Genomic DNA, 23,428 nt, shown 5'->3' with positions numbered 1-23,428 from the left:
ATAGGACTGTTCTATCAGGGCCCAGCTGTTTCGTTCCACAAAAAATGGAATGCACACGGACGTCATCCGTATTTTTTGCGGATCTGTTTTTTGCGGACCGCAAAGTACTGAAAAAGCCATACGGTCGTATGCAAGAGGCCTTAAAGTCCCTGCAGGGCATTGTCCTTGGCTTACCCCACCACATGATTGACAAACCTTGGAAATCATTTAGGCTACTTTCACATCTGCGTTTTTGCTGGATCCGGCAGGGGATCAGCAAAAACGCTTCCGTTATGATATTATGATATATTCAGAACGGATCCGGTTGTATTATGTCTAAAATGACCAAGGGGGATCCGGCACTAAAACCATTGTAAGTCAACGGGATAATTATTTTTATTTAGTGTCCCAAAAAACTGACACACACAAAAACTCTGCCGGCATAGGAACACAACCAAACGGAACGGAATGCATTCTGGTGCACTCTGCTCCGTTTAGTTCAGTTTTGTCCCCATTAGCAATGAATGGGGACAATATTGAAGATTTTTATTCTGGTTTTGAGAGGAAAGGAAAGCGCTGATGTGAAACTGGCCTTAGATCATTACAACTTTCATACTGTATATAGAGAAGGAGACAAGCAACTGCCAGACATCTCCAACAATAACTTATCTCCTGGCAGGACAAAGGATCAATCCTCATTTCCAGTGACATGTGCCTCTGGGGCACTGTCAGGACGCCTACTTAGTCATAGGCATTAGATTATCAGCCGTATCCGTTGTCATTTATCTGAACTAGTTCAATTATACTTTTACCAGGCAGCACTGCAAAGTACAACCATGTTCAGGCATAAAAATAGTAGATGAACATGGTGGATGAACTAGGAGGAAAAATAAAGAGAGAAATTTTTTTTATTTTTTTATACAGGACTGAACAAAAGTACTGTGGCCGTGTTTAAAATGTATGTGTGGGGGCTCAAAATGCCAATCAGCAGAGAAGTAACTAGACGTTCCTGGGCCAGATGTGAAATCTCAGGGCTCCAAAACTATCATGTTCCTTTTATAGTACTGATGTTTTAGTACTGGTGTCCTGTACCTGGGGTAGAGATGTCAAGATCACTGATGGTTAGTTCGCAGTGTTCGAACACATGCGGGCTGCCATCTTTAGTAAGGTACTCACCCGTCTGTCCATGCACAGGTAAGCCCTTATCTGTGCCTGTGTCGGGAGCCGGTCTGAAATCAAATGCAGTGACTGGGAGCAGGCAGTTCCGAGAACAGCCCGATGAAGGCCCCCGGCGGCCTGCCTGCTCCCGGTGACTGCATTTGATTTCAGACTGGCTCCCGACACAGGCACAGGTAAGGGCTTACCTGTGCATCGCCGGACGGGTGAGTCTACCTTACTAAAGATGGCAGCCCGCATGTGTTCGCTGACGAACACAGCAAACTGACCATCACTGGTCAATATTCCCATAGGCACCATAAGGCACCAGGGCCTGAGCACTACTGCAACCTCAACAACTTATAGAGACTCCTCTCATTTTCACCTTATAATCATGCTCCATGCATTATTTTTTCACATGTTGCATTTTATGTAGAACCAAACTTTACACTTGAATGAAAATCCCAAGAGTAGCATTCAAACTTATTCCCACTGAATAGTCCCTATCATAGGGTAAGGATCTGTAGCTAATGGTTTGAGACTTTAAAGACATCTCTAGACTATGGAGGAGATACATATCAAGACTGGGTTTCCTAGGCCAGGCTTGATACCCGTGCACTGGAGTGAGAGGCCCTCTGTGCACCAGAAACTCAAATCTAGGTCACCTAGCAACTGGAGTAGACACAAGCTATATGGCATGCATTACAGTAAGTCAATGGGAGGCCTGCCCATCTTTTGCTAATTCCCACCCCTTTTCTCACCAGTTTAAAAAAGCGATGTGCTAAAAGTTGCAAATTATGGTGCAAATATGGCTATGCTCCATTATTTTCTACTTTTTAACTCCCCTTTTGCATTGTAATATCATTGCTAAATCTCCCCCTAGGTGTTCTACCTTAAAGGAGTTCTCCATGAATTAGGAAAATGAAAATACTTAAATATTACTTTATTATAAATATATTCTCGTATACCTTTCATTGTTTATAATGGCTCTTTTTGTCTGGGGAGAAATCATCAGGGGAAACAAAATGGCTGCTGTCCCATTAGTACACAAAACCTGTCCTGATCACACATGAGGACAAGTTACTTTACAACTGTGAGGTAAATAGCTGCCTCATCCTACTCTCTGCTTGTCAGGGATTAATATCCTGAATACAGATGATAAGAACTTTAGCTGAATCTCTGGGGAATTTAGTTCATCAGGAGACATGAAGTACAGAGAGGACGGACAGGACAGGCTGTGGTAATGTGAGGCTGTGGTAATGGAGACTGTAAACAAGAGCTGCTGCTCATTAGCCACACCCCGCTATCCTCTTATGTCTCTTCATCATCTCCATTCCCACATAGATTCACCTGTATTCAGAATCATAACTCCTGACAAGCAGAGCAGAGAGGATGAGGCAGCTTATAGCTCACTGTTCTAAAGTAACTTGTCCTACTGTGTGATTAGGACAGGTTTTGTTTGTACTAATAAGACGGCGGCCATTTTATTTCTCCTAATGATTGCTCCCCAGACAAAACAAGCCATTATATAAGGTATTTGTGAATATATTTATTATAATATAATATTTAAGTATTCTTTTTTTTTTATTCCCGGAGAACCCCTTTAAAGGGAACCTCTATCAGGATTTACCCCCACCACATATTGACAAAAAACTGTAATCTATTATAGTGAAAGCTTTATTATTAGGATCTTCTGCCTCATTCTGCACAATGAAGAAAAAATACTTGGACTGGTTCAGTCAGACATTTGCAAGAAATCACAGGGGTGGAGCCCCTCTGCTGACCAGTATCCCTCCTAGAATGATTAAGGTCCCAGAGGCTAGGTAAGTCAGCACAAGCCTCCTCCAGCTGCATGTGGTGCATGCACATTAAAGTAAGGTACATTGGCCTTGGGTTCATCTGCACACTGTGCATGTGCTGGATGTGGCTGGACGAGGACTATGATGATGCACCTGGCCCGTGGGATGCAAATCATGCAAGGAGGGGGAACGGTCAGTGTGACTGCTTGGGGAAAGCTGCTCCACCTCTGTGACTCCTTAGTGGCATCTCAGTACACCAATTCAAGTCTTTTTTTTTTTTTTTTTTGCATTAAGCAGAATTGTCCAAAAGACAAAAAAAAATAAAAAAATCATCATTATATCACCATAGTGCATAACAGGCTGGTGGTGGTTTTAGGGGGAAAAGGGGGAAAAGCTTGTAAAATCCTGATTACAAGTTCCATTTCATAACCTTGCTTAGTTGCCCTCTTGAGTGCCGTCAAGTGATGCTGCATGCTTAAATGACACCCTGATTTTGCTAGACAGTCCTGTTGTCCCTGGACGAGGTGCATCTGTCCTGGCAGAGGATCTCCATCACATTTTCTTCCATCTGGTAGAACATTCTCTTGATCATCATAGATCAACACATGGACAGGAAGTTAATAGTCTAATGGAGAGAACTTGGGACTTCCATCTTGCTCCTAAAGCAGAAGAGTAGGGATTGTGAAGATTGGGGGCTCTGTGGTTGGTATTGGGACACTGTGACTAACATTAAGGGCACTGTGGCTGATTCTGGGATGCACAAGTTTCCCAATGGGTAGTGCTATAGGGGTACTGTAGGACAGAGGATTCCGGCAGACAGTTCCGTCACCAGAACTGCCTGCCGGATCTGGCAATCCGGACGCAAGCTGATGGCATTTGTCAGACGGATCCAGATGCGGATCCATCTAACAAATGCATTGAAATACTGGACCCGTCTATCCGGTGTCATCTGGAAAAACAGATTGGGTATTAATTTTATTTTCAGTTTTAAAGGTCTCCGTTTTGCCGGAACACTTAAAGTTAATTAATGCCGGATCTGGCATTACGGCAAGTGATCAGTATTTTTGGCCGGAGAGAAAACTGCGGCATGCTGCGGTATTTTCTCCATCCAAAAAACATAAGAGGGACTGAACCAGTTGGGGTGTGACAATCTGACATTATTCAGCTAGTGCTGCCAGTGTCAGGGACATGATGCCCCAGAATTGTTATTATATGGAGAATAGAAGTAATTACTAAAACAGACATGGGAGAAGTGACAGATCCACCTTTTAAAGTCAGCATATCAGCACATTCGGGATCACAACTGTTTTTAGGGGATGCAAAATGTTTTAAGGGCCACGAGGATGTCTCGAGTCCTCCTCAATGGAAGCCACTCATGCAGAACAGCTCTATATTCTGACTCATAGAGTGGGGGTCCCAAGTGGAGAACATCTCTTTATGATGTCCCTCATAGGAACATAAGACAACCCCTTTAATATGTTTTTGCTTTCACCGATTGTAAATCCAGTATGCTAGGTTGTAGAAACGACAATCACTACACTTTCCTTCAAATGTCACCATGCCAGAAAATAAAGGAAAGAAAGGCGAAGAAATTATTATAATTTTGGCCCAATGCAACACTAAAAGCCCATAAGCTAGCAAGATGGACATTTCATACATGTGCCCCACTATTAGGCTCAATGTGAAAGAGCATAAAAGAGAATATGAAAGCCTCTGCTAAGCAAAGATTCACATGATGAGCCCGTGTATCATTTGTACCATACAGAGTTTATGGGGCTCATTTATTAAGCTGAAATACGCCTATATTAGGCGTATTTTAGGCACAGATTGCGGCACAATCTGCGACTTCTCCCCGATGACACCAGATCTAAAAAAGTGGCCGTGGCGTGGGCTCAGAAGCTGTCTTACATTTTAAACTGGCGGAGGATCTGCCGAAGTTATGAAGAGGACAGCGCCTCTTCATAAGTGTTGCGGATCCAATGCCAGCTTAGGGCTTTATTAGGACCGGCATCTAAAACGCTGGTCTTAATAAATGTTCCCCTATGTGTCTAATCAGTGATTTATAACATCATATAGTTTGCACTTATTGTAGAAATAATTATTAATAGTAGATATTAATAATACGTTTCCATATAAATCCTTTTTCACCACTGAATTCAACTATATCCAAATCCTAAGGAGGCAGATGCAGTTGAAATAGGTGCCACTGCTAGGGGCACCCAGCTGCCAGTGGGCAGCAGGGAACCACACACAGTTGCGTGTTTTGCCTATTGGCCAAATCTGCCATTGTATTGGTGCAGAGTCACTCCTGGCCTGCGGTGTCTGGGAGGAGGAGGAGGCTTGTCCTCCACATAAAAAGATGCAAGTGTCAAAGATGAGACATGGTAGGTGGTGGTTCTGCTATGGATTTTACATTGAGGCCAAGGATCTCTGCGTTGCATTCCTGGTCCTCCTACTGTTTCTTACTTATTTCAATATATCTGTTATTTTTGTATATTGCTTTCACTGATTTAAAACACTGCTGAATATGTTGGTGCTATATAAGGAGTGTTTGCAACCTGTGAACTTCTGCACTTTCGGATTAACGTTGTTGTATCATCACTCGGCGCTTGTCATATTGATGTGAAATGCGTCATTTCACTCAAATCACTTCATTGTAAAGACATCCAGTATATCATTTGACAGGGGTATTATGAGTCACGTTGCATATCCATGGAAGGTCTTTTGCAGTGTGTTAAATGATATGGAATGAAAGCGCCGGCACAAATATAGATAAAGCACATCACTGCCTGAATAAAATTAACCATGAAAGTCAGTGGCGTCCATAGAGAAGTAAGGGCCCCATAGCAAGGATCAAACCAGGCCCCCCACACAGGACAGAAGGGTTTCTGCCTAAACCCCTTTCAATGATCCTTGGGCCTTTATTCCACTGCTTCATTTCCTATAAGTTGTTCCTTTAGGCCCCTTTCACACGGGCGATATTTCCGCGCGGGTGCAATGCGTGAGGTGAACGCATTGCACCCGCACTGAATCCGGACCCATTCATTTCTATGGGGCTGTGCACATGAGCGGTGAGTTTCACGCATCACTTGTGCGTTGCATGAAAATCGCAGCATGCTCCTCTTTGTGCGTTTTTCACGTAACGCAGGCCCCATAGAAATTAATGGGGTTGCGTGAAAATCGCGGATGCGGTGCGATTTTCATGCACGGTTGCTAGGTGACGATCGGAATGGGGACCCGATCATTATTATTTTCCCTTATAACATGGTTATAAGGGAAAATAATAGCATTCTTAATATAGAATGCTTAGAACAATAGCGCTGGAGGGGTTAAAAAAACAACAACATAATTTAACTCACCTTAATCCACTTATTCAGCGCAGCCGGCTTCTCTTCTGTCTTCTTTTGTGAGGACAAAGTGGATTAAGGTGAGTTAAAAATATTTATATATTTTTTTTTAACCCCTCCAGCGCTATTGTACTATGCATTCTGTACTCAGAATGCTATTATTTTCCCTTATAACCATGTTATAAGGGGAAATAATACAATCTACACAACCCGATCCCAAACCCGAACTTCTTCACAGAAGTTCGGGTCTGGGTACCACATTCAGTTTTTTATCATGCGTGTGCAAAACGCATTGCACCCGTGTGATAAAAACTGAACAACGGAACTGCAATCGCAGTCAAAACTGACTGCAATTGAGTACCTACTCACGCGGGTTTGCCGCAATGCATCGGGACGCATCCGGACCTAATCCGGACACGCTCGTCTGCAAGGGGCCTTAGAGGGTGGAGTCCTGACCAAGTTTTCACCTCCAGTAGAAGAGGAGAGGATCCCAACTAAGACTGGGCCTCCTCTTGCCCTGGGCCCCATAGCAGTCGCATGGTCTGCCGCTATGGTAGTTACGCCCCTGATGAAAGTATTGGAGAATGCTTAAAACTCTAGAAGAAATCTAGTAAAAACTGCACAAGGGGTAAAGAAAACACAAAGCCATATACTCTCCTACATCCCCCGTCATGTCTGCTCTGATGGTTTGGTTCTGTGGGGCCCTGAAGGCCTTTGCCACCTTTTTGCTGCATCAATGCTGTGTTGCTCTCAGTGTGTGACTGCGGCAGACAATCTAGCAACAAGGTTGATGTGCCGTCCATACTGGCATTTCCGCTTTGACCAGTAGTTGTCTGTTATGGTCAAGTGTCGAATATGCCACGTTACTGATATGGCCAAGTAAACAATGACCAGCAGGGGAGCACAGGAATTTGGGAATTTAATAGGTATTTGCTTTTTTTTTTTGTTTTTGCACATATGCAACTTACACTGTGGATTTACTGAAGGTAGCCATCTGAGCATGCATGTATTTTTGATAAGGAGAAAGGAAGAAGCCGTTACCAGACACTTTTGCAAAGGATTGGGCACGTTGACATCAAAATTCTGGATCTTTCATTCCCCAACATCTTTTATAGTTAGGAGGCCCCCCATACACATTACATGGGAGTCAGAAATATTGGTGCAAAACACTGAGGGCTCTGGCAAAGCTCATGGTCAGTAGAAGGCCAAGGTCAGGGCAGGCAAAGTTCAAGTGAATCAGAGAATCAGTCCAAGAGTCAGGGCAGGCAGCACAGGGTCAGAACGGAAAACAGGCACAGGTCAGGTCAGGCAGCAGAGAATCAGAGTCCAGAAATCAGGCAGCAGTCAGTACACGGGCAGACAAACAGGTCATTGTTTTTTTACAGTATCTATAGAGACCTTTTGCACAGACCAAAATAGTTTATTAGCTCATTAGCCAGGCAGCTGAGCATGGGATCATATAAGGGAATAATCCTTCTCAATGCACACACAGGAAGAGGCTCTGCAGCCGGGCAGAAGCTAAGTGAGTGATGCAGACTGCGGGATGGCAGCAGGCCCAGAGCGCCGTCATGATAGTACCTGTGTAATAGGTGGATTATTCTAAGAAAAGGATTCTTTGTTTTCTCTTTACTTTGCTTTGCACAGGAAGGTATACATGAAAATATTGTTTGCTGTAATATCCTGTCTTTGAATAAGCAAAAACCTACTGGAGACAGGGAGTTTGTTTGCACACAATAGGCACCAATACATAATTGTCATGCAATATATTTATTTCCTCCCATATCCCAATACTAGCAGCACAATGGTGAAGACATAGAGGTAGAAGTTAGGAGGTCTGAAACTTAGAAAATAAGGTAAAAACTGAAAATGACTTTCCTTTTTCATTCTTTATCAGATTGTTTTTAATGAATATTTTTGTGGACTGTTTTGCTAAGAATAACCCAGATAAATATGTGTGGGTGTGGGCCATGGCTTGGAAGTAGACATGTAAGGAAGTAGGTAACACAGCCTAATATCAAAGCCACCTGGTGTCCTTTCACTTCTAAGGGCTCTTTCACACTTGCGTTGTCCGGATCCGGCGTGTACTCCATTTGCCGGAAGTGCCCGCCGGATCCGTAACACCGCAAGTGAACTGAAAGCATTTGAAGACGGATCCGTCTTCAAAATGCTTTCAGTGTTACTATGGCAGCCAGGACGCTATTAAAGTCCTGGTTGCCATAGTAGGAGCGGGGAGCAGTATACTTACCGTCCGTGCGGCTCCCGGGGCGCTCCAGAATGACGTCAAAGCGCCCCATGCGCATGGATGACTTTAACCATGCGATCACGTCATCCATGCGCGTGGGGCGCCCTGACGTCACTCTAAAGCGCCCCGGGAGCCGCACGGACGGTAAGTATGCTGCTCCCCGCTACACTTTACCATGGCAAACAGGACTTTAGCGTCCCGGCAGCCATGGTAACCATTCAGAAAAAGCTAAACGTCGGATCCGGTAATGCGCCGAAATGACGTTTAGCTTAAGGCCGGATCCGGATTAATGCCTTTCAATGGGCATTCATTCCGGATCCGGCCTTGCGGCAAGTGTTCAGGATTTTTGACCGGAGCAAAAAGCGCAGCATGCTGCGGTATTTTCTCCGGCCAAAAAACGTTCCGGTCCTGAACTGAAGACATCCTGATGCATCCTGAACGGATTTCTCTCCTTTTCAGATTGCATGGGATAATCCTGATCAGGATTCTTCCGGCATAGAGCCCCGACGACGGAACTCTATGCCGGAACAGAACAACGCAAGTGTGAAAGAGCCCTAAGAATGGTGGAGGATAGCATACAGTCCTTAAATCTAGAACATTCTAACTTTAATGGCAAATGCAGTGTGGGTTCCTTGTTTCTCCGCTGAAGTATATCTCTTATCAGACTGGTTCCCTTCAGTCATATCAGTCATAAGACCACAACTGCATTTGTTTTGGAAACACCCTGTCCCCACTGACTAGAGAGCTTCTGCTCCCACCACGAAGTTCAGCTATGGTCCAGGTCCTTGAACCTCTGGAACTTCACCATGGTGTATATCAGGGATCAGCAATCTCCGCTGTTCTGAAGCTAAAATTTCCAGAATGCATTATTCACTTCTATGGGAATTACAAGAACAGCTGAGTAAGTGTGCATGCTGGGAGTTGTAGTTTCACAGCAGCTGGACTGCTAAAGGTTGCTGACCCCTTGCGTATATCATAGTGACTTTCTTAATTTTCAGTCCCTTGCTACAGCCTGCCTGTGTACAATATTGACATAAGATATTGGTTATTGCCATAGAAAAAAATCAGGGGGTCCGAAGGTCAGCAGTATCAGCAGTGGGTGCAAGAAATCGGAGTTCACTACATAGCTTCCTGACCTATAGTTCAGGAGGATGCCCGCTAAATTTGTGAGCTTGGCAGTGTAATGTAAGGTGAATGTCAGTCTGAGTACCATACCTACTTTGTGCCAGTCAGTAATGCCAAAGGGCTGGCCGCAATGATGATTGATCAAGAGCCAGTGGATAAACTACTTGGAGGCTTTGCAGTAGCCGTTCTTACTGCCCAATTTTTCGACCCTTTAACCTCTTCTATCAGATTTCTGTCTGTTATGATTTTGCTTCCATGGGACTGATTTATCGTTTTGCTTGTTCTGCTTTTGCATTTTATGCTTCATATTATTTGACCCATGCTGAAGGATAAAATTATAAAAGTATACTGTCTTCTACAAATTGTCCTAATAAGGTGGTCTACTGAACCTGAAGCCTGGAAATGTCACTGTAAGTGAGCACTGGGTTTATAAAGTTTGGGCATGAGGCCAGAAGGACAGCAGGAGAGTTTTCTAAAAGATGATTTTATTAATATGAGACTTAGTGAATAGAAGGAATGAAACCAGTCCTCCAAGAACATATATGTAGAAGGTGATGGAAACACAACCTGTAAGTGGCCAGTGCTGATCCACTTGTAAGGTTTTGCAACCCTTAAGGGTGCACCTTGTGTGTTTTTGCATACCACGCTTGAATATTTTTTTTTTATTGCAGCTATAAGTAATATTTATATTTCTTGTCTTTTTATTAATGTCGAGGTGGTGGCTTTCATGTAATAGCCACCAGTCCTGTAGCAACATGGTGGAAGATACAGCACTGGACAATATGTTGGAGGCAGGTCAATGGGACTGCAGCGTGGTCACGGAGGGTGCTGTGAGAGGCAATAAGGCATTCGGAACAGCACATGATAGAGGATATATGGGGATATATTTGCATGCTCATGACTATGCCAGTGATGGCATGACATCCTGTGATTAGGCTACCCACTCGAACTATAGAAGTAGTATGGGAGGCCAACTTTGATGAGGACAGCATAGGAAAAATGGCAGAGGTTCCAGCACTGCAGTATGAGCCTGACAAAGAGCCTGCAGAGAGACTGTGGCTGGGCATGGCCTTTGAGAGTGAGAGTCCCAAGGCGTTTGACAAGAGCTATATGTATGTTGAGTGTACCATAATGGACAGTCTGAAGCCTAGTGTGGGTTGAGAGAAGAGTCTGCTCATAAATAAGATAGGAATATTGTGTGGAAAGCAATCCACAAGCTAGTATTAAGAGTCTCCATAACACAGTGGGATTGAGCAGATGTTGCAGGTGTAGACTAGACTGCCAGGACGGTGCCAAGAAAGTCACCACCCAGGTCCAACTGTGAGCATTAAGTGAACTGCGTCTGCTTCTTGTAGCCATCCCTTTTGGCACTATCACATATGGAAACCCTAGGTATGTGTACTGAGTGAACCCCCATAAGAGAGTGCAGGCATATTCTATCTACATAATGAAGAAATACAGAACTACACAGATAAAAATAAAAATGACTGCTAAAAAAGCCCTGTCTTTGACCAGATCCCAGTGATTTATAAGGTTTTTGTAGGTGTTTAGGTATTTTTGAAGACTGACTGTGCTCTTCCCGCCATCAAAAATTCTTAGGAAACTCTGATAGAGAGGCATAAGATATAAAATATAATTGATATTACCTTAATATTAGTTTTATTCCAGTATTATGTAGCACTTATTAGATTTATATGTATATGTGTTGTGATCTGATGATTCTATATCGTCTTGTTTGAGCACTGTAAATTGGAATTAGGCCATACTTTCCAACTTTCCCGGAATGTCTGAGAGGCATATGGAAAAAGGTAGACCTACAGGACTCTTGAAAGAGTTGGCAAATCTCCTGTGTGCCGCCGAAGCCAGCCAGAACTTCCCGGAAAACAGCCGTGGACATGTGTGTTGCCAAAATAGCCAGAAAAGAATTTGTTCACACACCGCACTGCAGATCACTCAGAAGACAATTTGATAAAGTTTGTATGCAAGCGTGATTTAGGCATTGGTGTATCTTCCAGGCACAATACACAGTACTCCTTTTCAGTGTATGATGGTAGCAGTACTGCATGGTGAAGTTTTATACACATTTGGAACTGTTATTTGGGCACCATATTGAATAGGCTCTGTATGGTTAAAGGGGTAATCCCATCCGGGACATTGATGGCATATTGCTAGGATTTACCATCAATGCCAGACAGGTGAGGGCTTCATGTGGGGAGCCCACTCCTATCTCTAGGATAGGAGCGGGTCCCAGACCTCAAACCCTCACCTGTCTGACATTAATGGTATATCCTAGCAATATGTCATCAATGTCGTAGATGGACCTACCCCTTTGATTGTGTACTCTAGGGGCACCATTCAACCTAATTCAGGACATGGCCTAGCTACTGAAAACTAGTGTTTGTGCTGAGGAGAACATGGACCACAGGTTCACATTGATCGTAGAGAGTGGAGATATTGGGCCCCTCCTCAATGGGCAGCATAACACCCATGAGAGCTAACCCTTTGCTGTCTGCTTAAGACTGATGGATATAGAAAGGTTACCTCAGATATATAATTCATCTCAGTCTTGCACAACATCTGATACACTTGAATGTCAAGTAGTGGTTTTACCTGCTCTTAAAGGTTCCTTGTACCCATATGATATTAGCCATATAACATTTTTACGTGTCGGTTTTGGTTACTTGCCTTACACATTATTATTTAATGCTCTGTTAACCTTACTTCTGGCACATCATGTTTCGTAGGAAAAACCTGCCCGGATAATACTGGGTATTTCCAAGACACACGCAAAGGCATAACCTAGTACTGGATCTAGATTTTCATGCCTTTAGATAGTGGTTGCCAGCTTTTTTTAGAATGCCATTTTAATCTAAGGCTTTGTTCACATCAGGAGAGGAGAAGGAGAACGGAAAGAACGGATTCGGCACATAACTGAGCCGAACAGATCCTAAGGACCCCATAGATTATAATGGCATCCGTTAGGTTTTCGTTCAGAGAAAGATTTTTTAAGCAGAGACAAAAGTCCTGCATGCAGAACCAAAATCATCTTCTGAGTTATGTGCCAAACCCTTCCTTTCCGTTCTCCTGGTCCTAAATGGAGCAGGAGAGCGGAAAGGCTGAACGGTGATGTGAACGAAGCCTAATACTGCCCATACATAGAAAGTCACATAACTGACCTATGTGGTCTGAAATGGACCCCTGTAGTTGATAACTATATTGCTGAAATCAATAAGATCACCATTGGGCATGTTAACCAGTTCAAGCCTGGATTATTTACCCCCTTCCCAACCAGGCACATTTTTAGTTTTTCTTTTTTTCATTACATGCGTCTTTGAAAGCCATATCGTTTTTCCATTCGGTTATGTAAATAATTTTCGCCAAATATTAGAAAATTATTTTTTTGGCGATACATGGGACTTTATTTCATTTTCGTATCTTTTTGTTTTTATTTTTTATAACCCTGAAAATGTAAATAAAATTTGGAATTTTTTGTTGTTGTTATTAGCAAATTTTTCTTTTTAATTATGTTCCCTATGGCTGCTCATTGAACGGATCTGGTTGTATTATCTCTAAAATAGCTGTATCCGTCACTAAAACCACTGTAAGTCAATGGGTTACAGATCAGTTTTCTTTTGTGTCCGAGAAAACGCATCCAGCACCAATGACTAACATTGTGTGTCATGTCAGATCCGTCTTGCTCCACATCCCATGCTGGACAGAAAACCGCAGCTTGCAGCGGTTTTCTGTCCGTTATGGGAACGCAACCAAACGGAACGGAACGCATTCTGGTGCACTCTGTTCCGTTCATTCTCCACTGACAATGAATGGGGACAAAACTGAAGCGTTTTCCTCCGGTATTGAGATCCTATGACGGATCTCAATACCGGAAAGGAGAAACGCAGATGCGAAAGTATCCTAAACTGGACTAAATTACATCTAATGGAAGCCATAAACCTTCAAAAGGTGTCGGCTGAATGCAGGTATTTCTCCTGTGCATCCAGTGTGGCCGATGGTGCATGGTTCTCACCACCAAACAACATGGGGACAAGACTCACTTGAACAGGGGCCCTATAGCAGCCGCATAGTCTGCCTGCATGGTACAAAGACCATTATTGAGAAGTATTCTGGATTCAGTGGAGAGATCACATCTATATAATGTAAAGAAAACCACCACATATTCACTTACTGTTACATTACACCTGTCATTGCTAATTTTCCTCCTACAGCATTATGGACAATATTCAATTATTATCATATCAGTGCTGTTCTGGATTTTTCAGTCATCGGATCTAGATGACCAACACAAGATGTTGTAGATCATGGATCAGAAACCTCTGACACTCCAGCTGTTCTGAAACTCCAACTTCCAGAATGCTCCATTTACTTCTATGGAAGTTGCAAGAACAGCAAAGCATGTGCATGATGGGAGTTGTAGTTTCTCAGCAACTGGAGTGCTGAAGGTTGCTGACCCATCTTTAACATCGACCCACAAATCATGAAGAATGAGACACTGGCTAGCTTCAACAGTGCGGCCCTCCTAGATAAAGTTACAGTAGCACAGATGGCTGATAACCATATGCATCATATTGAGCTTCGGTCAGTAAGCTTTCGCAAGCTCATGATGACAATTGTGGTCACTAAGGGTCAATGCACATTGTAATTTACTGCAAATTGAAGCCTATCTCAACCCCCACTCCTAAGGCCTCTTGCACATGAACGTATTTTATTTCCCTTTCTGTTCCGTTTTTGCGGTTTCCGTTTGCGGTCCGTATGTGGAACTATTAATTTAAATGGCTCTGCAAAAAAAACGGAATGTACTCCGTGTGCATTCTGTTTCCGTATTTCCATTCCGCGCAAAAATAGAACATGTCCTATTATTGTCCACATTATAGACAAGGATAGTACTGTTCTATTAGGGGCCAGATGTTCCGTTCCCCAAAAAATGGAATGCACATGGATGTCATCTGTATTTTTTGCGGATCCGTTTTTTGCGGACCACAAAATACATACGTCCATGTGCAAGAGGCCTAAGAAAAAAGAAACAGTGAAAACCCAACTAGAAAAAAAGTCACAACACAGTATTCGATTCTGCTCATCAGTCAAGTATTGTAAAGGATCCAATGCCAAGGGATCGTAAGAACTCAGCTTTCCAATCTTATGGGCATAGCAAAAAAATTATACAATATTCAGTCCTGATCAAAAGTTTAAGACCACTTGAAAAATGGCAAAAAAAATCTTATTTTACATTGTTGGATCTTAACAAGGTTCCAAGTAGAGCTTCAACATGCAACAAGAAGAAATAGGAGTGAGACAAAACATTTTTTGAGCATTCAATTAATTGAAAATAACGATTAAACTGAAACAGGCTGTTTTTAAGCTGATCCAAAGTTTAGGACCACATGCCTTTAAAAGGCCAAATCTTTTCAAAGATGTGGATTCATTGTCTTTTTCTGTCAGGTAGTCACACGTTATGATGGCAAAGGCAAAAAAACTCTCCCTTTCTGAACATGGTCGGGTTGTTGAACTGCATAAGCAGGGTCTCTCACAGCGCGCCATCGCTGCTGAGGTGGGACGCAGGAAGACAGTCATTTGGAATTTCTTAAATGATCCTGAGGGTTATGGAACAAAAAAGTCAAGTGGAAGACCCCAAAAAATTTCATCAGCACTGAGCCGGAGGATCCAATTGGCCGTCAATACACTGGACGATCCTCGACCTAAATTAAGGTACTTACTGGTGCTGACTGCAGCCCCATAACCATCAGACGGCATCTGAGACTGAAGGGCTTCAAAAACAAAAAACGTCTTCAAAGACCTCGTCTCCTTGAACGCCACAGAACTGCTCGTTTGGAGCACCACACATGGGACATTCAAAGGTGGAAGAAAGTTTTATTCTCTGATGAGAAAAAATTTAACCTTGATGGTCCTGATGGTTTCCAACGTTACTGGCATGACAAGCAGATCCCACCTGAGATGTTTTCTACGCGCCACAGTGGAGGGGGCGCCATAATGGTCTCGGGTGCTTTTTCCTTCAGTGGAACAATGGAGCTTCAGGAAGTGCAGGGGCGTCAAACGGCCGCTGGCTATGTCCAGATGTTGCAGAGAGCATTCCTCATGACTGAGGGCCCTTGTCTGTGTGGTAACGACTGGGTTTTTCAGCAGGACAACGCTACAGTACACAATGCCCGCAGGACAAGGGACTTCTTCCAGGAGAATAACATCACTCTTTTGGCCCATCCTGCGTGTTCCCCTGATCTAAATCCAATTGAGAACCTTTGGGGATGGATGGCAAGGGAAGTTTACACAAATGGACAACAGTTCCAGACAGTAGATGGCCTTCGTGCGGCCGTCTTCACCACTTGGAGAAATGTTCCCACTCACCTCATGGAAACGCTTGCATCAAGCATGCCGAAACGAATTTTGGAAGTGATAAACAATAACGGCGGAGCTACTCATTGCTGGGTTCATGTTTGGAAGTTGGATTTCTGTTTTGGGGGGGTTTCGTTTTTTTTTGGAGGTGTGGTCCTAAACTTTTGATCAGCTGAAAAACAGCCTGTTTCAGTTTATTCGTTGTTTTCATTAAATTAAATTGAATGCTCAAAAAATGTTTTGTCTCACTCCCATTTCTTCTTGTTGCATGTTGAAGCTCTACTTGGAACCTCGTTAAGATCCAGCCATGCTAAATATGATTTTTTGCAATTTTTCAAGTGGTCTTAAACTTTTGATCAGGGCTGTATTTTAAGCAAATACATGGCAAAGCAAAATATCTCTTTGATTGTGGATCTAATCAAAGAGATAAACGGAAAAGAAAAGTAATCACCATTTAATTAAACTATATATGTATATATAGTTGAAAACAAAATACAAAATAGAATGTGTTCTGAATATATACCAAATATATATGTATGTATACACATATACTACTCTATAGTTTTAGTTGTGGCTGTGCTCAAGGGTGTACACAGGTAATAGAGTCCCATAGCAAAATTGAGAATTGCCCTCCCTCCCTAAGACATTTCTGCCAAATGTATGACTTTTGGTGAGTAGAGATTTTGCGCTTCGCCTCTCCCCACTTTACCCAACTTATATGATAAATATGGCCTCATTCTGATCATTATATTTCACAATGCAGTAAATACATTGATAAATCTCCCCAATGCAGCTCTAAATCTACACTTCCCTATATAATAAAACTACCCGCCTGCCGCTAGCACTAGAGGGAGCTCACTGCACAGGAATTTGTACAGTTACCATTGAACTCCACACAAGCTGTATAATATCTTTGCAACAAGCTCCCACTAGTGACCGCTGCAGGAAAATGCAAGTGGTTTTAAGCCAGAAACTGAAAGAGCTCAGAGACAGATTTCCTCTCACCACGGGGACCCTTAGCAGCCATGTGGGTCTGCCTCCATGTTGCGTACACCACCGGATTTGCTTGATATTACACGTCAACTGATTACCACAGGTCCGGCTTCACCAACCCCCGTCAATAAGCTGTAATCATGGGGGAAATTTCATGTGGCCGCAGGAAAACAGCGATTGATCGCCAGTGGTCAGTGATCCATTTATTTCTATAAGAGTTCTGGGAAGAACATTGCAAGTATGCATGCTGGGAGTTGTAGTTTCACGACAGCTGGAGTGCCGGAGGTTGCCTACCCCTTGGTTTAAATCAATGAAATGTTATTTATGAAAGAAAAAATAATAATTGTATTACTCCGGGCATACGTACATTATATTAAAAAGATGCCATATGGTAACGCAGTACTAAATGTGACACGTGCCAGGCTTTGTCTACTGCCCTATAGAAGCTATACAGTCATTAAACATTAGACAATGAAGCAGAACTGACCAACACATACACTGAATTCAGGGAACATCCCCCGACACAGGCACAATTACAGCCACATTAAAGCTGATGGCACGAACGATGATCAGTAGCCCCGAGGCAGAAGAAAAGAGAGAGAATGGGCTGCAAACCGCAAACCTACATTACATTTCCTCCCAATCAATACGAAATATGAGAAATAACCTACTTTGCGAGTCTATTATGAAATGAAGGAATCAGTTACTAAATAATTCATTTGTGTCGGTTTAGTATGAAAAGTAATAGAGGGCGTTGCACGGTAATCATTTGTAAAACCAGAGAGTGCCATCACTTTAATGAGATGTTAATTATGCCATTTTAGTGGTGGACACACACGAGCACTGATTTGGTTCTCATTGAACAATGCATTGTAAATCCCATATTTAAAGGGGAAGGTCTGGTTTAGAAAACTTACTTTCGACCCCCTAGCCAGAGAGGAAAGCATCTGCAAAGAGTATCTCTCCCTTTGGGGGACCAGACATATCCATGTACTACATGGACAATTTATTGACTTGAATGGGCATACAGGTGAAACTCGAAAAATTAGAATATCGTGCAAAAGTCCATTATTTCCGTAATGCAACTTAAAAGGAATTGCATTAATGCAGTTTAAAATTTTAATTTTGTGAAAAGGTTGAATATTCTAGGCTCAAAGTGTCACACTGTAGTCAGCTAATTACTCCTTACCCCCTGAGCAAAGGGGACCTGAGATTGTGACTTTGGGGTTTCATAAACTGTAAGCCATAATTATCCAAATTATAAGAAATAAAGGCTTGAAATTTCTCTCTTTATATGAGTCTATTTCATATGTTAGTTTTACCTTTTAAGTTGCATTACTGAAATAAATGAACTTTGCACGATATTCTAAATTTTTGAGTTTCACCTGTAGTGTAACGCTTTTGTGGCGCTGCAGAAAGATTAAACATTTACTGCCGAGTTCCATGCAGATTAGAGCTGGTCACCGGGGACCCCATCAGTAGGAAAACCAGGTGATGCTTTTATCAAAAAGAGATTGTAAAAAAGTGAACAACCACTTTTCCCGTAAAACAAAAAAAAAATGAAAACCAACAGTAAGTAAAAGTCATTCAAGCTGTTACAATTCTTGGCTTCCAATTTTTGTAACTATCCAACAGAAGAAGAAAACCTCTAGGACTTTTTGGGACAACCCTTGGAACCAATTTACACAAAGTTCACCCAAAAGTGGACATTCTCAGGCATATAGCCCTGGTCTAGCCCTCGGGGCAGGGCTTACATGTCATATCATTTGTGCAATTCAAATGTTGGAAAATAATATAAATTTTTTAGATGAACAAAGAATGACAGTCTGCAGCGGAATAATATATGGCTCACAGGGGGTTAAAAATAAAAAGGTAGCTATACTCACCCTCACTGGCTACTCTGATGCTGCTTCAGTCTCTGTTACTCTTCACTTCCTGGTCTCAGTTGGGCATGCTGGAAGTACCAGGAGAGGCCTGCAGTCACTGGCCATAGCAAGGACCAGAGCAGAGCCTGAACGGAAGCCGAGGGCCGGTGAGGGGAAACATGGCTTCTTGTATTTGTTTGTTTGTTTGGTTTTAGGCCACTGTGAGCCATATATAAAAACAATGAATATCAATGGACAACCCCTTTAAGAGTGAACTTGACATAATAATCCTTTTATGATAAGGCTTATCCGCTTGTGAGATCCGTTTTTAGGGCTCTCACAAGCAGCCCAAAACGGATCAGTTCAGCCCCAATTCATTCTGAATGGATAAGGATCCGTTCAGAATGCATCAATTTGGCTGCGTTTGGTCTCCGTTACGCTTTTTAGACGGTCACTAAAACGCAGCTTGCAGCGTTTTGGTGACCGTCTGACGATGCGGAGCCCAACGGATCCGTCCCAACTTACAATGTAAGTCAATGGGGACGGATCCGTTTTTCACTGACACAATATGGTGCAATTGAAAACGGATCCATCCCCCATTGACTTTCAATGTAAGTCAAGACGGATCCGTTTTGACTTAGACTATTTTTTGAATAAATAATGCAAACTGATCCATTATGAACGGATACAAGCGTTTGCATTATCGGTGCGGATCCGTCTGTGCAGATACAAGACGGATCCGCACCAAAGGCCAGTGTGAAAGTAGCCTAAGCCTGTTAATAAAAAATAAATATATAAAAAAATAAACATTTCTTAACAAAACCATAACCATCAAAATTTCAGATGAGCCTTTAAAGAGGACCTTTCACTGATTATGACACTGTGAACTAAGAATACAGACATGTAGAGTGGCGCCCGGGGATCTCACTGCACTTACTATTATCCCTGGGCGCCGCTCCGTTCTCCCGCTATGCCCTCCGGTATCTCCGGTCACAAAGTTATAGTAGGCGGACAGTTCAGTCACTAAGTTATGGTAGGCGGAGTCGGCCCTTGTTCTGCTCTAGCGCTGGCCAATCACAGTGCAGAGCTCACAGCCTGGGAGGTTATTTTCTCCCAGGCTGTGAGCTCTGCAATGCGATTGGCCAGCGCTACAGAAGAACAAGGGCAGACTCCGCCTACTATAACTTTGTGACCGGAGATACCGGAGGGCATAGCGGGAGAACGGAGCGGCGCCCGGGGATAATAGTAAGTGCAGTGAGATCCCCGGGCGCCGCTCTCCATGTCTGTATACTTAGTTCACAATGTCAGGATCGGTGAAAGGTCCTCTTTAAATTGTCTATACACTTTTAAGGCCATATTAAATAATAAAAATAGTTTTTTTTATTGAGAATTTCTAAACATTTTCAAAACAACAATAAAGTAAACATAAAAATGTATATATATATATATATATATATATATATAAACAAAATTGAATCCCTGGTGCTGATTTAGTTAATGATGCGAGGCAGTAAGTCCTAGCAGGAGAATTTGTTTAAAGGATGTGTACAGTCCCTTCCAATTTTTTTCTACAGCTGATGTTTACATTCACATGAGAGGATAAAAAAAAAAAAATGTCTGTAGACTCCCCTTTGATGTATAGGACTAAGGGAGTGGGCCCTTCCTGTTTATCTAGGCCTTTCTGGTAAGTAAATACACAAACCAGCTTGTGTCTAGTAGATGAGCTGCGAAGTGGAGAAAAATGAAAATACTATAAAAAAATAAAACAAAACAACAAAAAATCCTCATACGCATTTACCCCACCTATATCCTATAACGTAGAACCAAAAATTGTCACAGAAGAACATGTGATTGGATATGTTATTGGCCTGGGAAGGGTTACATTTCACCCCCGGCTCCACAGCTTCATGTGACACTTGTCCTAGGGATTTTCTGACACTCTCCTATGATGTCATTGAATCTTTTTTAAGTAACACTGTTTCCAACAATACAAGATTCGAGGTCAGACTTTGTCTTAACAGTTTCCTATAGGTGAAGGAGAAGGCAATAGGAGTCTGTATAGAGGTAACTCCCTAATAAATCCCTGACAACATTTTTTATAAATAAGGCCAATGGTTCCGGTACAGAAAAATTGGCCTTCAAGGGTATTTTACATATTTTTTTTCTATTATCCATTAGATTAACAACGTCATGTCATCACTGTCCACCAAAAATGAGGCCTTATTATAGACGGCGGTCCATTGACAGCTAGACAAACATAATAATGCTTCCAATGTATTGCTGATATGTTATGCTACAGATGGCTTCCCATAATAATGCAATACCGATTCCTGCTCCAAAATAATAGACCGTCGCTAGGTCTAGACCAATGATTATTTACAGATCAGTAACCCCCAAAGCATCAAGGTCTTACACCCCCCAAAAGCAACACCCCTATGGATGACCTTCAAAACCATCCCTGTGATTGTTGCCTATCCAGGCTGACGGATGAGGGTGCTCAAAAGCGTAAGAGGAAATCAATCATTCTGCAGGGTTTTTCTAGACCAGTGGTTTCTAGAAACGGTCTCTGTCCCCCATTCTATGTACAGCACATTCCCTCAAGGAAGGAAGGAAGGAAGAGGGGGAGGGAGGAGTGACCCTACCTAAATGTAAATCTGATGGCAAATGCAGAGGACCCTCCTGTATGTCGGAGAGGCCTGCCATGCATTTCCAAACAGTCAGCTTGGAAAGGGTTAATTCATTAAGGCAACATAATTACTAAATCCCTGTAAAGGCAATTGTCCCCTTCTCCTCCTCTCCGGTACCCAATCCCCCCCCCCCCCTTCCCCCTCTCACTGTCCAGATGGATGTACAGGAGTCTATATATATACTGTATATACGTGTGAGTGTGAATGTGTATACAAATATAGATACATATTTACAAATTCAAATAATAAAGGATACATATTTATAAACATTAGTATCTATCCTGCATCTTCACCTATTTCTGCCCATTTGTGAAGGATGAATGGCAGAGGAGGATTTGCAAGGATGAGAAGAAAAGATGGAACAGGTACGATAATGATTCCCTGCCATGGATCAATGCAATACTCACCAAAGCAAAGGAACAATGCTCTCTCCTCCTTTGCTTCTGTCGAGATCAACCTCCCACAGGATCAGGGATCACCTCTATTTCTCTCCCATCAGGACACCAGATGCCATTTAATTCCAGAGCTGGACTGTGTATGTCTCTCCTTTCCTTTTGCTATGAGGGTCTTCTTCCTCCTATAGGGCTGAGATGCTTCTGTGTCCCCCCTTGTACCAGGCGTGTCTCCTCTTTGGATCCTGGATGTGCAAAAAAAAAAAAAAAGGGAGGAGGAGGAGGAGGCAGGAAGGATGCTGTGCACAGAGCAGGTGCAGCACAAACAGCTCAGGGAGATGGGAGACACCTTCCCAGGGGCTGGAGGGACGATGAATGGAAACAATGGCTGGGCTCTGAGAGAGCAAGAGGCGAGAAGCAAAGATGCCTCCCTGATAGTGTCTGGCAGCACGGGTGTGTGTCTGTGTGTGTGCAAAAAGCAGATGTGTGCAGCATCAAAGGCGAGCACCTCGCTGCAGAGCGCCCCCTGCTGGCAGCTATGTGGTGCTCCATGCTGAGTGACTGCAAGGATTGGCTGGCAGCGTTAGAGATAGGGAGATGTGGCCACACAGAAGGTGGAATGAGTCTACTCAATATATATATATATATATATATATAAATAAAAAACACCCAAAAATAAATACCATAAATATCTCGCGTGGAGTTATTCGTATATCACCTATAACGCTCAAAAAGCTACCACGCAAGTAATTATAATCAATTAATCCTTTATTAGACATTCATTTACAATACATTAGTAAAACTGATTACAAAAAGCAGCAGCCATGGGAACACAGAAGTATTGCAGAAAAATTAAAAACAGAGTGAGCTCCAGTCCATGAGCCTCGGGACTAGTATACACACAATTTAAGCAGCATCCGATAAGTGGGGCTCATATAGCAAAGTGCACACAGGATATCAATTACAATGCACCGCAAGCAGTATCCGTGTACAGCGGTGCGAGCCTTCGTGCACCCCTACAAAATGAGGCTGCTAAGGGGAAAGAGTACATACAGTCACATATCTTACTGACCCAGTCTGGAGCAGCCGCCCGGCGATCGCTTCGCTTCACGCTTCCTTCTGTAATACTTCTGTGTTCCCATGGCTGCTGCTTTTTGCAATAATTTTTACTAATGTATTGTAAATGGATGTCTAATAAAGGATTCATTGATTATAATTACTTGTGTGGTAGCTTTTTTTTGAGCGTTATAGGTGATAGCGTTATAGGTAAAATTTGTGATATGTGAGTGACCAATAAAGTGTCTAGTGCAACCAAATATGTGTATATATATATATATATATATATACTGTATATATCCTTTATAAAAAGGATGAGGGCTTGTATATGAATGAAAATTCTTTCATCTGGGACTTTGACTGCATTTTGCTAGGATATACCATTAAAGAGACCCACCTCTGAGACCCGCACCTATATCTAA

The 23,428-nt window shown here is 42.6% G+C and overlaps 1 protein-coding gene across 1 annotated transcript in view; it reads right to left on the bottom strand.

The window, feature by feature from the left end:
• LOC122944406 (sodium channel protein type 2 subunit alpha-like) overlaps nucleotides 1-22,357 on the bottom strand; it is a 266,258-nt gene extending 243,901 nt beyond the window's left edge. The window contains exon 1 of the mRNA XM_044302629.1: nucleotides 21,966-22,357. The gene's annotated coding sequence lies outside the window, so the exon portion shown is untranslated. The remainder of the gene's footprint in view (nucleotides 1-21,965) is intronic.
• Nucleotides 22,358-23,428: the final 1,071 nt, after the last annotated feature.

The sequence above is a fragment of the Bufo gargarizans genome, chromosome 8 (assembly GCF_014858855.1).
Source record: "Bufo gargarizans isolate SCDJY-AF-19 chromosome 8, ASM1485885v1, whole genome shotgun sequence".
In the NCBI taxonomy this organism is placed as follows: domain Eukaryota; kingdom Metazoa; phylum Chordata; class Amphibia; order Anura; family Bufonidae; genus Bufo; species Bufo gargarizans.
This window is presented reverse-complemented; position numbering and strand designations above follow the sequence as displayed.